This window comes from Hyla sarda, chromosome 11, assembly GCF_029499605.1.
Source record: "Hyla sarda isolate aHylSar1 chromosome 11, aHylSar1.hap1, whole genome shotgun sequence".
NCBI classification, from domain to species: Eukaryota; Metazoa; Chordata; class Amphibia; order Anura; family Hylidae; genus Hyla; species Hyla sarda.
This window is the reverse complement of record NC_079199.1, coordinates 29,222,888-29,236,790: the sequence shown is the minus strand read 5'-3', so window position 1 is coordinate 29,236,790 and position 13,903 is coordinate 29,222,888. Positions and strand designations below refer to the sequence as shown.

Sequence of the window (13,903 nt, the reverse complement as noted above, 5' to 3'; positions counted from 1 at the left end):
GGGTAGTTAAGGGTTAAATTAACTATCCTATCATTTTTAAGTGGACATATAAGTAACATGTGACCAAGTATTATCAAAATATCTCCAGCAGTTTAGAAGTTATGCAGTAACATATATTTCCCATAGACTTGTATGGGACTTTAAACGAAAAACCCCACCCTGGCAAATGGGGGCGAGTAAGGGTTAAATTACCTATCCTATGTTTGTTGTTGACATATAAGTAACATGTGTGCCAAGTTTCATGTTAATATCTTTAGCCGTTTGGACGTGATGCTGGAACACACACAGATACATAGGGGGAGATTTATCAAAACCTGTGTAGAGGAAGAGTGGTGCAGTGATTTTTAACAGGCCTCTTTGAAAATGAAAGAAGCAATCTGATTGGTTGCTATGGGCAACTGCCCCACTTTTCTTCTACACAGGTTTTGGTATATCTCCCCCATAGACAGTGCTTCTTATCAATGGGTTAACTGCTTCTAATCTCACATGTAAAGGCTAGAGTTGAGAGAAATTGGCTCGTAACAAACCTCGCAGCTCGGACGTTGATTACTTTGATCTTCATCCACCTTTTCAGGCAACTGGAGCACTTGGAAAGCTGAACTAATTTATGAAGACCAAAGTAATCAAGGGCTGAGCCACGGGGTTCGTTACAAGCTAATTTACTTTAAGTTCACTCAAGTAAAGGCCATACACCTCCAATAGCTCATTCTGCTTGGACCCTCTACACACAAGCACACTTGGACCCTTCCTATGCACCTTCTACACACATGGACACTTGGTTAAGCTAATCATGCATGTGCAATTTCTATGGCGTATAAAGCGTGGCGTGGTTTGGTTCAAGAAGTAAAAGCAGATTTTCAGATAAAATGGGAAAAAGAGTTAAGAATACAATTAACTCCAGAAAGTTGGTGTAAAATATTCATAATGCCGACACAATTATCCCACTGCGCCTCTCACCTCGAAAACTCCAGAAAGCTTTTATACCGATGGCACCGTACACCGCGGCAGATAGCAAGGATGTATCCTAATGAAAACATCTCGCCTCTATGCTGGAGGTGTGGGGCTGAGGAGGGTACATTTTTGCATATGTGGTGGTTTTGCGCTCAGATACAGCCGATATGGAAAAAAAGTTAAACATTTTTGAGAATATTATTGGAGAAAGATATAAAATGGGATTTAAAAGTTGCCCTTTTAAACATCGGTTTAGAGTCATTAGTATATAGGGATAGAGTGTTAGCCTTTATTTTGTTATCAGTGGTACGAACAGAAATAGCAAAAAACTGGAAAAGTGCACAAGTGCCAACCTTGGTAACAGTAATGAGTTTTGTCAGTCAGGCATGTACACTGGAGAGGCTTAGACTAGATAAAATAGAAAATATACCTTTATATGACAAACAGTGCAGTATGTGGGATCATTGGATAAAAAGAATACAAGAAGTGAGCATAACTGGATCATAGTAGTTGAGAAAGCAAAAGATAAGGAAAGGTGGGAATTTTATTCCTCTATTTCTTTTTTCAATAAGTGCTGGCTGGAGAATTTAGCTATGAAAAGAGAAGGGATATGAAGGCGAATATAAGGTAGATAGTTGAGGAATATGAAGGTGATCACAGCACATGTTTTAAGGTATCTATGAATGAATGTGGAATACCTAGCTTACCCATGTTATTCATTTACTGTTAGTTAAAAAATGCTTACGTTTTTGTCTTTATGTGGGTTGGATTATACCATAACAGACGAATTTGAGTTACGGTTGTTCGGTTGTTTTAAGATGTAATGTCTTTTAAAATACAATAAAAATAAAAAAAATCATGCATGTGTTCTCAATGTTAAGAGAGTAATAAGCCGCTGCTAGACAGCCAATCCTTTTTACCCTCCAATACATTTGTCGAGCCAAACTCATCGGTTTCAGCCAACGTTAGCCTAACGTCTACAGCCAACGTTCATTTTAGGCTCAAGCTACATGCTGACAAAAGTAAAACGGCTGAATAATGGCAGTCACAATGAAGTTGTTAATAATCCTTTTGGTATTTTCAGTCATCAAGTTCTAGCTTTAAAAAAGTGCATTATTCTTCTATCACAAAAAAATAAATAAAAAAATAAAAATTAAAAAGCAATAAGCAAATGTGAGCCTGCCACAGAAGCGAGGAAATAAGAGCGGAGCATGAAGGTCGCATTCTAAAAGGTGACTGTAAAATACATATGAAACCTAAAACTTCCTACATCAGAGTATTTAACAAACCTAACATGATACTTTAGTGAGATCAAACAAACTATTTTTAAAAACATAAAAAGGAGCGACCTTCATCAGAAAAAGGGCAAACGGAAGATAATGACGAAGCATGGAGCAAAACAGTGTAGTGGTCAGGGCATTGAAGAATGGCGCTGGACATTTAAGTGTATGTGCTTTGTAGCGCTATAGACCTGTTTCTTTTTGGCTCATTTGCTCAAACTCTCAGCTTAGTCACCTATTTTATATATTTTTTGGGTTCAGAGTCTGCGCAGGAAAAATTACCTACACTTCTACGTTTGTTCCTTTTTTTTGTTTTTGTTGCATATGTGTTGATCCATTGGTGACACATACTGATACTAGACTGTGCTGTTCACAAGTTTATTATGATTTTGCATATATTTACCTGTTGTGAATTACAATGGTTTAGACATGAAATTTTAGAACACATACTTTGCTCATTCCCTTTGTGATGCACTTTTTTTCTGATGTAGGTCACTTCTATGTGTGTTTTTTTTTTTTTTTTTTACAATGGTTTGTTTGATCTCAATAAAGTAGGGTGGTTCCTCAAGTCACAACATTAATCGGTTCCAGGCCGAGAATTGTACATTGAAACCATTGTATGTTGAGACCATAACTCTATAGAAACCTGGTAATTGGTTCTGAAGCCCCAAAATGTCATCCAAAAATAGTAAAAAGTGAGGGTAAAAGAAAAATAAGTAGATAACTAATATAGATAAAGCAAATCCTTACATATACAAGTAAGAAAGATCTGCTGGGAGCTGTAAATCACTGTCTGTCTATGTAGAGGACAGGAGCTTCTTCAGGGTCCTGTACAGTACACACAATGTCCTAAAAAGTAACATGGAGCAGCTCTCACCTGGTGTCTAAAGGAGCAGCTAACCCTGGCACAGGTAAAGAGTAGTAAAGAACATGTAATACCTCCCTGTACTGTAGGGGGCGCTACCAGACACCAGTCAGTGCGTGCACTTCAGTAATACAGGGGTTTTACCAGTGAAATGCCTAGATGTTGCAAAACCAGCATAGCTGGAAAGCCAACAACGGAGTTGTAGTTATGCAACATCTGGAGGGCCACAGTTTGGAGAACACTGCTCTAGGGCAATAACCAGAGAAGAATATATAAATCCCACCCATTAATATGGAAAGTCAATATTTAGCGGATTTGTTAAAGTGTACCTGTCGTTAACAAAAACATTTTATATAATGTAGATAATACTATTATATGTATATTTGTAATATACATTTGTTTAAAAAATGTGTATATCTTTGGGTGAAACAATGCTGTCCCTGCAGCTATTGTCTGTGAGGAGACCAAATACAGGAAGTGAGGGCGGGACAAGCCGGGATCTGTGCAGGCTCCTGACTTGTCAACCATCCTGCTGTGTGAGCCAGGAGCGTGTCAGAGAACATCCGTGCACAGAGCCCCGCTTGTCCTCTGTGCACAGAGCCCCGCTTGTCCTCCGTGCACAGAGCCCCACTTTCTGAATTTGGTCTCCTCATATAGACACAGGCAATAGCTGCAGGGACAAAAAAAACACACATTTTTTTTACCAATTTATATTATAAATATACATAAAATATATTTTACTACATCATATAAAAAAAGTTTTTGCTAATGATAGGTACTCTTTAATTATAACCATTCTATCACTCTCTTTGGTGTCTTAAATTTTATTTAAATAAAATATATACACACACACACACACACACACACACACACACACACACTGCTCAAAAAAAATAAAGGGAACACTTAGATAACAAATCCTAGAATTGAATGAATGAACTAATCGTATGAAATACTTTCCTCTTTACATAGTTGAATGCGCTGACAACAAAATCACAAAAATTATCAATGGAAATCAAATGTATCAACCCATGGAGGTCTGGATATGAAGTCACACTCAAAATCAAAGTTGAAAACCACACTACAGGCTGATCCAACTTAGATGTAATGTCCATATAACAAGTCATAATGAGGCCGAGTAGTGTGTGTGGCCTCCACGATCCCATATGACCTCCCTATAATGCCTGGGCATGCTCCTGATGAGGTGGAGGATGGTCTCCTGAGGGATGTCATCCCAGACCTGGACTAAAGCATCCACGTGGTGTTGGTGGATGGAGCGAGACATGATGTCCCAGATGTGCTCAAATCGGATTCAGGTCTGGGGGAACGGCCAGGCCAGTCCATAGCATCAATGCCTTCCTCTAGCAGGAACTGCTGACACACTACAGCCACATGAGGTCTAGCATTGTCTTGCATTAGGAGGAACCCAGGGCCAACCGCACCAGCATATGGTCTCACAAGGGGTCCGAGAATCTCATCTCGGTACCTAATGGCAGTCAGGCTACCTCTGGAAAGCACATTGAGTGCTGTGCAGCCCCCCCCCAAAGAAATGCCACCCCACAACATTACTGACCCATCGCCAAACCGGTCATGCTGGAGGATGTTGCAGGCAGCAGAACGTTCTCCACGTCGTCTCCAGACTCTGTCACACGTGCTCAGTGTGAACTGCTTTCATCTGTGAAGAGCACAGGACGCCAATGGCGAATTTGCCAATCTTGGTGTTCTCTGGCAAATGCCAAACGTCCTGCACGGTGTTGGGCTGTAAGCACAACCCCCACCTGTGGATGCCGGGCCCTCATGGAGTCTGTTTCTGACCGTTTGAGTGGACACATGCACATTTGTGACCTGCTGGAGGTCATTTTGCAGGGCTCTGGCAGTGCTCCTCATGCTCGTCCTTGCACAAAGGCGGAGGTATCGGTCCTGCTGCTGGGTTGTTGCCCTCCTACGGCCTCCTCCATGTCTCCTGATGTACTGGCCTGTCTCCTGGTAGTGCCTCCATGCTCTGGACACTACGCTGACAGAAACAGGAAACCTTCTTGCCACAGCTCGCATTGATGTGCCATCCTGGATGAGCTGCACTACCTGAGCCACTTATGTGGGTTGTAGACTCCGTCTCATGCTACCACTAGAGTGAAAGCACTGCCAGCATTCAAAAATGACCGAAACATCCGCCAGGAAGCATAGGAACTGAGAAGTGGTCTGTGGTCACCACCTGCAGAACCACTCCTTTATTGGGGGTGTCTTGCTAATTGCCTATAATTTCCACCTGCTGTCTGTTCCATTTGCACAACAGCATGTGAAATTGATTGTCAATCAGTGTTGCTTCCTGAGTGGACAGTGTGATTTCACAGAAGTGTCATTGACTTGGAGTTACGTAGTGTTGTTTAGGTGTTCCCTTTTTTTTTTTTTGGAGCAGTGTATATATCTCTCTATCTATCTATATAAATAAAGTAGTAGGAAGTAGCCGTATTAGTCCAGTAATGGTTTTGACTTGATAAAGGGAGGAATCTCGAAAGCTTGTCTCTACAAAAGTACTGTTAGTACAATAATATTAATAATAATAATAAAAAAAAAAGTATTACAAGATACTGCAACATTATATATATATATATATATATATATATATATATATATATATATACACATACATATACACATATATATATATAGATTAGTTAGGAGTAGCCGTATTAGTCCAGTGATGCAAAAAGCAAAATCATCGGTAGTTGCAGTATCTTGTAATACCTTTTTTTATTGGACTAACAAGATTTTGTAGATTTTGTCTCTACAAAATCTTGTTAGTCCAATAAAAAAGGTATTACAAGATACTGCAACTACCGATGATTTTGCTTTTTGCATATATATATATATATATATATATATATATATATATATATATATACACATACATACATACACACACATACATATACACACACACACACACACACACACACACACACACATACATACTAGCTGAGTACCCGGCGCTGCACGGTTTTTCCTACCTTATCCTTGTGGGGGAGGAAAAGCAACCTGACCTTTAATCTTGACCCCCATATCCCGACCCCAAATCCCCTGCTCATATTCCAACCTCATATACTGTCCTTATATTTTGTCCTCATATCTCGACCCCATATCCTGTCCTCATATCTAATCCTCATCTCCCGTCTTCAGGTGGGGCTGAGTTGTGGTGAAGATATTATAAGATGAAAATAAAGGGGGTGTGGCTTAAAGGGTGGGCGTGTCTTTGCAAGATGGGACATGGCATGCGGGGAGGGTGTGGCTTGCCAGCCGGACTGACATATTCACCAGGAGATGCAGAGCGGAGCTTGTGGAGTAAGGCACCAGAACCTATATACTTGCATGGGACTTGAAAAAAAAACCCATCCTTCACATATGGGGGTAGGTTAGGAGTTAATTTAACTATTATATATTTTTATTTGACAGATAAGTAACATAAGACCAAGTATTAGCAAAATATCTCCAGCCGTACTAAAGTTTTGCTAGAACATACATTTCCAATAGATTTGCATTGGACTTTAAACAAAAACCCCGACCCTCGTAAATGAGGGTAGGTTATGGTAAAGTTAAGTATCCTATATTTGTTGTTGGCATATACGGTAAGTTACATTGTGTACCAAGTTTCATGTTGCTGGATGATGCACACACATTATATTATACACACACACATTTACAAAACAAGAGAAGAGCAGCACTGGTCTCTTGTTTTGTATTTACTTGTGAACCTCTTAGGCTGGGTTCACACCACGTTTTTCAAATACGGTTACCGTATACGGTTTTCCGCAAAAAAAAAAAACCTATGGCAAAAACCGTATGCAACCGTATGACTCCAAATTAAAACATATACGGTTTTTCCCCGTATACGGTTCCAAAACGTATGTACGGTTCTATCCGTTTTTGCTATTTTGTTGGATGGGGGGGGGGGGGGGATGTCTGGGATGAATTCTAGAAAGATCTGCGCATGTGCCAACTCCAAAAACGGATTAGAAAAACCGTGTGCAACCGTATTCTGAAATTCTGTGTAAGGTTCTCATAGACAACAATGTTAAAAGAACCGCATCTGAGGCAAAACCGTATGCGAGGCAAAACGGATGCAACCATACACAACATTTGGAATACGGTTTACAATGCATTCTCTATGCATATGGTTTCGGATACGGTCATATAAATTTTTTTTGCGGAAAACCGTATAGGGTAACCGTATTTGAAAAATGTGGTGTGAACCCAGCCTTACCAAGGTTCACATCCAGCGTGCACGGTTTCCATCTAAGTTGTGCTGCTCTCCTTGGATTATATATAGATCTGTAGCAAGGTATGAGCCGCTCACCACATACACGCCCTTCTCACCACCTGTGCCGTGGACCGGCTGGTACCGCCTTCAGCCTATTATTAGACAAGAACAAAGACGAGGTCCCGGCACCAGGATGGTTGCAGATAAAAGCTTGCGTTATTTTATTGAAGATATCGCAGTACAAGGCAGAACGTCTGACGCGTTTCGCATGTGACCGTGCTTAATCGTAGCTACGATTAAGCACGGTCACGTGCGAAACGTGTCAGACGTTCTGCCTTGTACTGCGATATCTTCAATAAAATAACGCAAGCTTTTATCTGCAACTATCCTGGTGCCAGGACCTCGTCTTTGTTTATATATATATATATATAATTTCTGTTTTTACTATTTATCAGTCTTAATAACGTCAAAATAAAGTCTTCGTATTTGTGATCTGCTCTAGAATGATCACAGAACAGTCATTTTAGGGAGTTTCCTCTCCCTACAAAAGTGAAAATTATCAGTAATTACCCAGTTCAGACAAAGCAGAAAAACATCCTTCCATCACTCAAGATCAATAGATTTTATTTAAAGTCACGGACCCTTTGAAGGATGATTCACCTTAACTTTAACAATGACAAACAGAATATATTACTGAATATTAAAATAGCTACAAACATCAAAAGCTGAATAGTGTGGCACTGCACATGTGCGAAATGCACTAAAGGCTGAAAGCCCAGTATCACGAAAAAAATCACAACAATAATACAGCAAGTAAAAAAAAGACTAATACAACTAATTAGCAATATCTGCAACAAATCTGCAGCGTTTCAGGCCTGTTTGATTATACCCTAGGGGCCCCATTACATGGTTGGTTGGCTGATCTTATAGACCGGTGCTTGTTTAAAGATTTACACAAAGAGAGAGAAAAAAAAAAGTGATTGTTTGACATAAATAATGGGAAGACTCATGCGCAAATCTTACAATGAATATTTTTATTACCTCCTAGAGCGGTGGTTGTCAGGGATTCTAGTATTTTGTCGGGATGCATAATAGTTGAAGAGGGTCTTTTTACACTTCACCAGTATTTACTATTATTTACCTTTTTAATGAACATTGCGATCAGCCGATGAACTGTCCAAGCATGCTGGGAGTTGTAGTTTTGCAACATCTGGAGGTCCGCAGGTTGAAGACCACTGTTGTAGGGGATGTATCTGTTGACCGTGTGGACTGTTTCCAGTAGCAGCTAGCAGAACTTTGAATGCTGCTCTGGACTACATAGGATGCAAAACTACAAAAGTAGAATCAGTGTAAAATAAAACAGAAGCAAGTATTTCCCCAACTATTATGTAGACCAGTTTTTTCCAAGCAGTGTGCCTCCAGCTGTTGCAAAGCTACAACTCCCAGTATGCCCGGACAAGGCTGATTATGTGTTACAACTTCAATTATTACAGTAGCATATATATTATACACACACAAAAGCCTAAAATCAATGGGGGAGATTTATCAAAACCTGTCCAGAGGAAAAAGTTGCTGAGTTGCCCACAGCAACCAATCAGATCGCTTCTTTCATTTTTGAAAAAGCATCTGAAAAAAATGAAAGATTGGTTGCTATGGGCAACACAGCAACTTTTCCTCTGGACAGGTTTTGATGAATCTCCCCAATGTATGTTTTGGTTTACAATTGTCAACACAAAGTTCAAACGCTGGAGCCGGAAGCTCATGACATCATAGCCCCGCCCCTTCATGTCACACCCCGCCCCCTCAATGCAAGTCTATGGGAAGGGGCGAGACGTCGTGAGGGGGCAGGACTATGACGTCACGCCCCCTCCCATAGACTTACATTGAGGGGGCGGGGTGTGACATGAAGGGGCGGGGCTATGATGTCACGAGCTTCCGGCTCCAGCGTTCAGAACAGTTTGTTTCAAAGCTGAGCAGTGGAGTACCCCTTTAAGGGTAGGGTCATACATGCCGTATTTTGCTGCGTTTATGGTGCTGCATATTTTTTCTACCTATTTATTTTGCAAATGTATTCGATCCTCAAGAGACTTTTTCCATATTTAAGATTATAGTGACACATCAATACTACAAAACCCTTACGGTCTTTGGTCTCATCTGGTGTAGTGTTCTCAAGAGACCATAAAAAGCATCTCACTAAGTGTAGTCATAAGGGGAACACAGGATACAGAGGAGGTCGATGAGGAGACCCTGATTCATCGAGTGCATTTTAGTGAAATGTAAAGTACTTTACATATTTAAAGTGGACCCGTCAGCTCTGTTATGTGTGCAGCTTGGGAGATAAGAAAAGGGGAAGACTCCTATACAAACCTTTTTGTATTACCTCCTAGAGTTGTGGTTGTCAGGGATTCTGGAATTTTGTAGCAATCCAAAAGTATAAGGGATAAGATGTCTGATCGCGAGGGTCTCGCGGCTGGGGACCTCCGCTATCTCAGCTGCGGCACCCCAGACATTCGGTAAACGGAGCGAACTTCGTTCCATGCTGGGTGACGCGGGGCGGAGGCTCGTGAAATCAGGGCCACGCCACACTTGTGATGTCATGGCCACGCCCCCTCAATGCAAGTCTATGGGAGGGGGCGTGACGTCCGTCACGCCCCCTCCCATAGACTTGCATTGAGAGGGCGTGACCATGACATCACAAGCCTCCGGCGCTGCACCTGACGATCTAAACGAACCCCGGGTGCAGCAGGGAGCCCACCGCTGGGGATGGGGAAAAGATGTCTAGGGGCAGAGTACCCCTTTAACCGTTTTTGATAGAAAGAAAAAGGGGATATTGCCATCTGTTTTTACACGTTACTAATCAATTTGACTATTTGTTCCCATCTTTGACAAAGTCTAGGTAAGGCCATAAATCTCTAAATTATTTCTTCCAAATATTACAGTTCTACTACCCATGTGGCGAATGCAGTTATGAAATGAGGAGCAGAACTAACTCATCCAACCTAACTAGGAGGCATTTACCTATAAGGGTGAATTCACATGCGGAAGATTAAATGCAGAAATTTCTGTGACTGTCCCAAATATCCGAATGCGGCGTGCAGAAACAGCAATATTTGCTTTTTGGGATTGATTTCCAACACAAATTTATAGGGATGTCCCGATAAAAAAAAATGTTTTCTTACCGATTCAAAAAAAAAGCTTTATTTAAGAAACCGGTGAAAAACAGAGCACATGACATAGAAATCCAAAGAGAATGTACAAAAATATCTAGTGGGCCTAGCAAATGCTACAAAAAAAAAAAAAAAAAATAAGAAAAGAAACAAGATATAACAAAACTCGCAAATGAGGACTAACACAGCCATCCGAAAATAAAAGGGAAAGAGAAGAGAAAAGAACAAAGACTAAAATAAAAGGGAAGGAAGAAGTAGAAGGGAACAGTCAAACGTGTACACCGATGAGGAACGCTCCAGGAAGGCTGGAGGTACGGTATCGGCAGGAGAAACAAAAGTCAACCGGGTAGAGGAGTAGCGGTCCACGTCGTTCAGAGAAGCCGCTAATAGGTCTTCCATCCACTGAATGTGGGCAACCTCAGATCACCATTCTTCTAAAGTAGGGGGGGTAGAGGAGCGCCAGTGTCGGGGGAATGACCGTTTTCACCACTTGGAGAAGATGCTGAAGCAGGGAACGTTTGTAATTTGAAAGTCATAGGATATATGTATAGCAGGACAGCACCAGGGTCCTGTGGGACAGTCGTTCCTGTGACTTCAGCATCAATCTGAAGAACAAAGCCCCTGAATGGTGTGAGGATCGGACAACTCCACCAAATTTGTGTTATCATGCCCTGGGCAGATCCACAACACAAGCAAGAGTTTGACACAGAGGGGTACCAACGGTGATACCATTATTTATTTACTTTTTTTTTTTTTAAAGAGAGAACAAGTACTAAGTTTTATTTTATTTTTATTTATTCTTTAAGTACTTACTGTAATTACAGATACTATTTTTAATGTCATGTGACAGCAGAGGTAGCTCTAGACTTTGTGAAGCCATAGGCAAAACTTGAACATGAAGACCTCACTGACACTCAATTAAAGGGGTACTACCGTGGGAAACTTTTTTTTTTTTTTTTAAATCAACTGGTGCCAGAAAGTTAAACAGATTTGTAAATCACTTCTATTAAAAAATCTTAATCCTTCCAGTACTTTTTAGGGGCTGTATACTAAGAGAAATCCAAAAAGAAATGCATTTCCTGTGATGTCCTGACCACAGTGCTCTCTGCTGACCTCTGCTGTCCATTAAAGAAATGCATTTCCTGTGATGTCCTGACCACAGTGCTCTCTGCTGACCTCTGCTGTCCATTAAAGAAATGCATTTCCTGTGATGTCCTGACCACAGTGCTCTCTGCTGACCTCTGCTGTCCATTTTAGGAACTGTCCAGAGAAGCATATGTTTGCTATGGGGATTTTCTCCAGTTCCTAAAATGGACAGCAGAGGTCAGAAGAGAGCACTGTGGTCAGGACATCACAGGAAATGCATTTCTTTTTTGGATTTCTCTTTAGTATACAGCCCCTAAAAAGTACTGGAAGGATTAAGATTTTTTTAATAGAAGTGATTTACAAATCTGTTTAACTTTCTGGCACCAGTTGATTTAAAAAAAAAAAAAAAAAAAAAGTTTTTCACGGGAGTACCCCTTTAAGATATGCCCCCAGTAGTTAGATAGGGAATCACTACTATTAGGAAGAATTCCCCAGCAGTTAGGTAGGAAATCCCCCTACTAGGTAAAAGCCTCCTGTAGGTAGGTTAATGCAAATGTCCGGTATTGCACCAACAGCAGTATCGTATCTGGACAGCCCTATAAATTCACATAAATTTCTGTAACAAATCTGCCACATATGAACTTAGTTGTATCAGGTTAGAGTCACATGAGCAGTCACATTTTTGTGCCCGTAATATAACCGTAAATCACAATCATGATCCAATGCTGTCAAGTTCGGATCACTGGACCCATAGTTGGGCCAAAACAATTTAGTAGGGTCTGGCAATTCATGGCCTTCTTTCTAGAACCCAAAATATGACTGAACACCAATTACTGGTCACAGATTCACCATCCGATCTATAAAATATATGGGTTCTGCTACATTTCAATCTGCAAATGAATATTGGCAGCATTGGATTACTTTTTTTTCCCCCAGTCAATCCTCCATAGTTTACTAGCGATAAGCTGCGTCCAAGCGGATGGCAGACATTCACCCATCCTCACACCATAGAAATAGAATACACATATGGCCATGTAACTTTAGGCCGACAGCCATCTAAATGTTCTTGGCCAGCTTTACAAAGCTAAATGCTGCTATAAAATATCAAATCTTTATTGAACTTACCAAAAAAATGTATTACAAAAAAAATATATATAAAAATCCTGGCTTCGATAAATCGTAACTACTTTTTTTTTTTTTTTTTTTTTTTTTTTTTTTTTAGAAAATCTCTGAAGAACAGGAGATGTCTGCTAATGATGATTTATGCTATATGGATATTATAAAGTACATTACATGCAGATAATCTTAGGACATGTATTAGCAGAAAGTCTACACTGCACACCAGAAATTACATAAATTTTATAAATTACAATTCAATTTCAGAAATTACATACACAAGCTGATCTACGTATAGGCTACTATAGTCATTTCCAAACTGTGGACCTCCAGGTGTTGAAAATCTACAACTTCCAGCATGCTGGGAGTTGTAGTTTTTCCACACCTAGAGATCCACAGTTTGGAGATTGAGCGTCTACTTTGTGACTCCTGTATAAAGGATGAACTCATAGGCTCAATGTACTGGTCAGTATGAGAGCATAGGGATTATACATGAGTGTCACTAAAGTATAGTGCAGGACACATAATCCTTTAATGCTTTAGGATTTGCACCATAGCTAAATGAATATCATTGCAAATATCTATGCAACTCCCAACAACACTGTAAATCTTCTAAAGTACCCTGGGGAGAAAAAAAAATAATAATTTGAACTAATGTAGGAACCATTCTGCAATGCGTATAGGAGCTGTAAGTACAAGGATCCAAAAGTATATATGTATTACAGACAAGTCTGCAATTTCTGTACAGTACATACTGATGAGCTGTCTTTTGGGTATGACATTTACCTACACTTAAGATATGACATATGTCATATAGATGAAATACTATGTGAAACTGCATATGGATCCGAATTTTAATCCATCGCCATTGACTTTGATGGGTATTTTCCATTCACAAAATACATTAAGGGCGCAGCGATTGCAACATAGTGCCTTCCACTTTTAAACCTTGGTAAGAAGGCATTGGGCTGAGCAAAAACCAAACCATAAGTGAGCTGCTGGGGAACAAGGAAAGCTAATACTTTTTATGGTTCCCAAATAACCCCTTTAGGGCTTGTTAACACAAGCGGATTTACTTTCAAACTTTCCTGCTGCGAGTTTTAAAGGTGGCGGCTCTCTAAAGAAAATTTCTGGCAGCGAATCTCCGCTGGGGAAAATCTGCCACAGACCACGTTGAAGTCAA

At 40.4% G+C, this 13,903-nt stretch overlaps 1 protein-coding gene across 4 annotated transcripts in view; it reads right to left on the bottom strand.

Annotated features, from left to right (window-relative positions):
• The window catches only part of TTBK2 (tau tubulin kinase 2), a 106,310-nt gene that overhangs the window by 60,062 nt on the left and 32,345 nt on the right, over window positions 1–13,903 (bottom strand). The window lies entirely within an intron of this gene.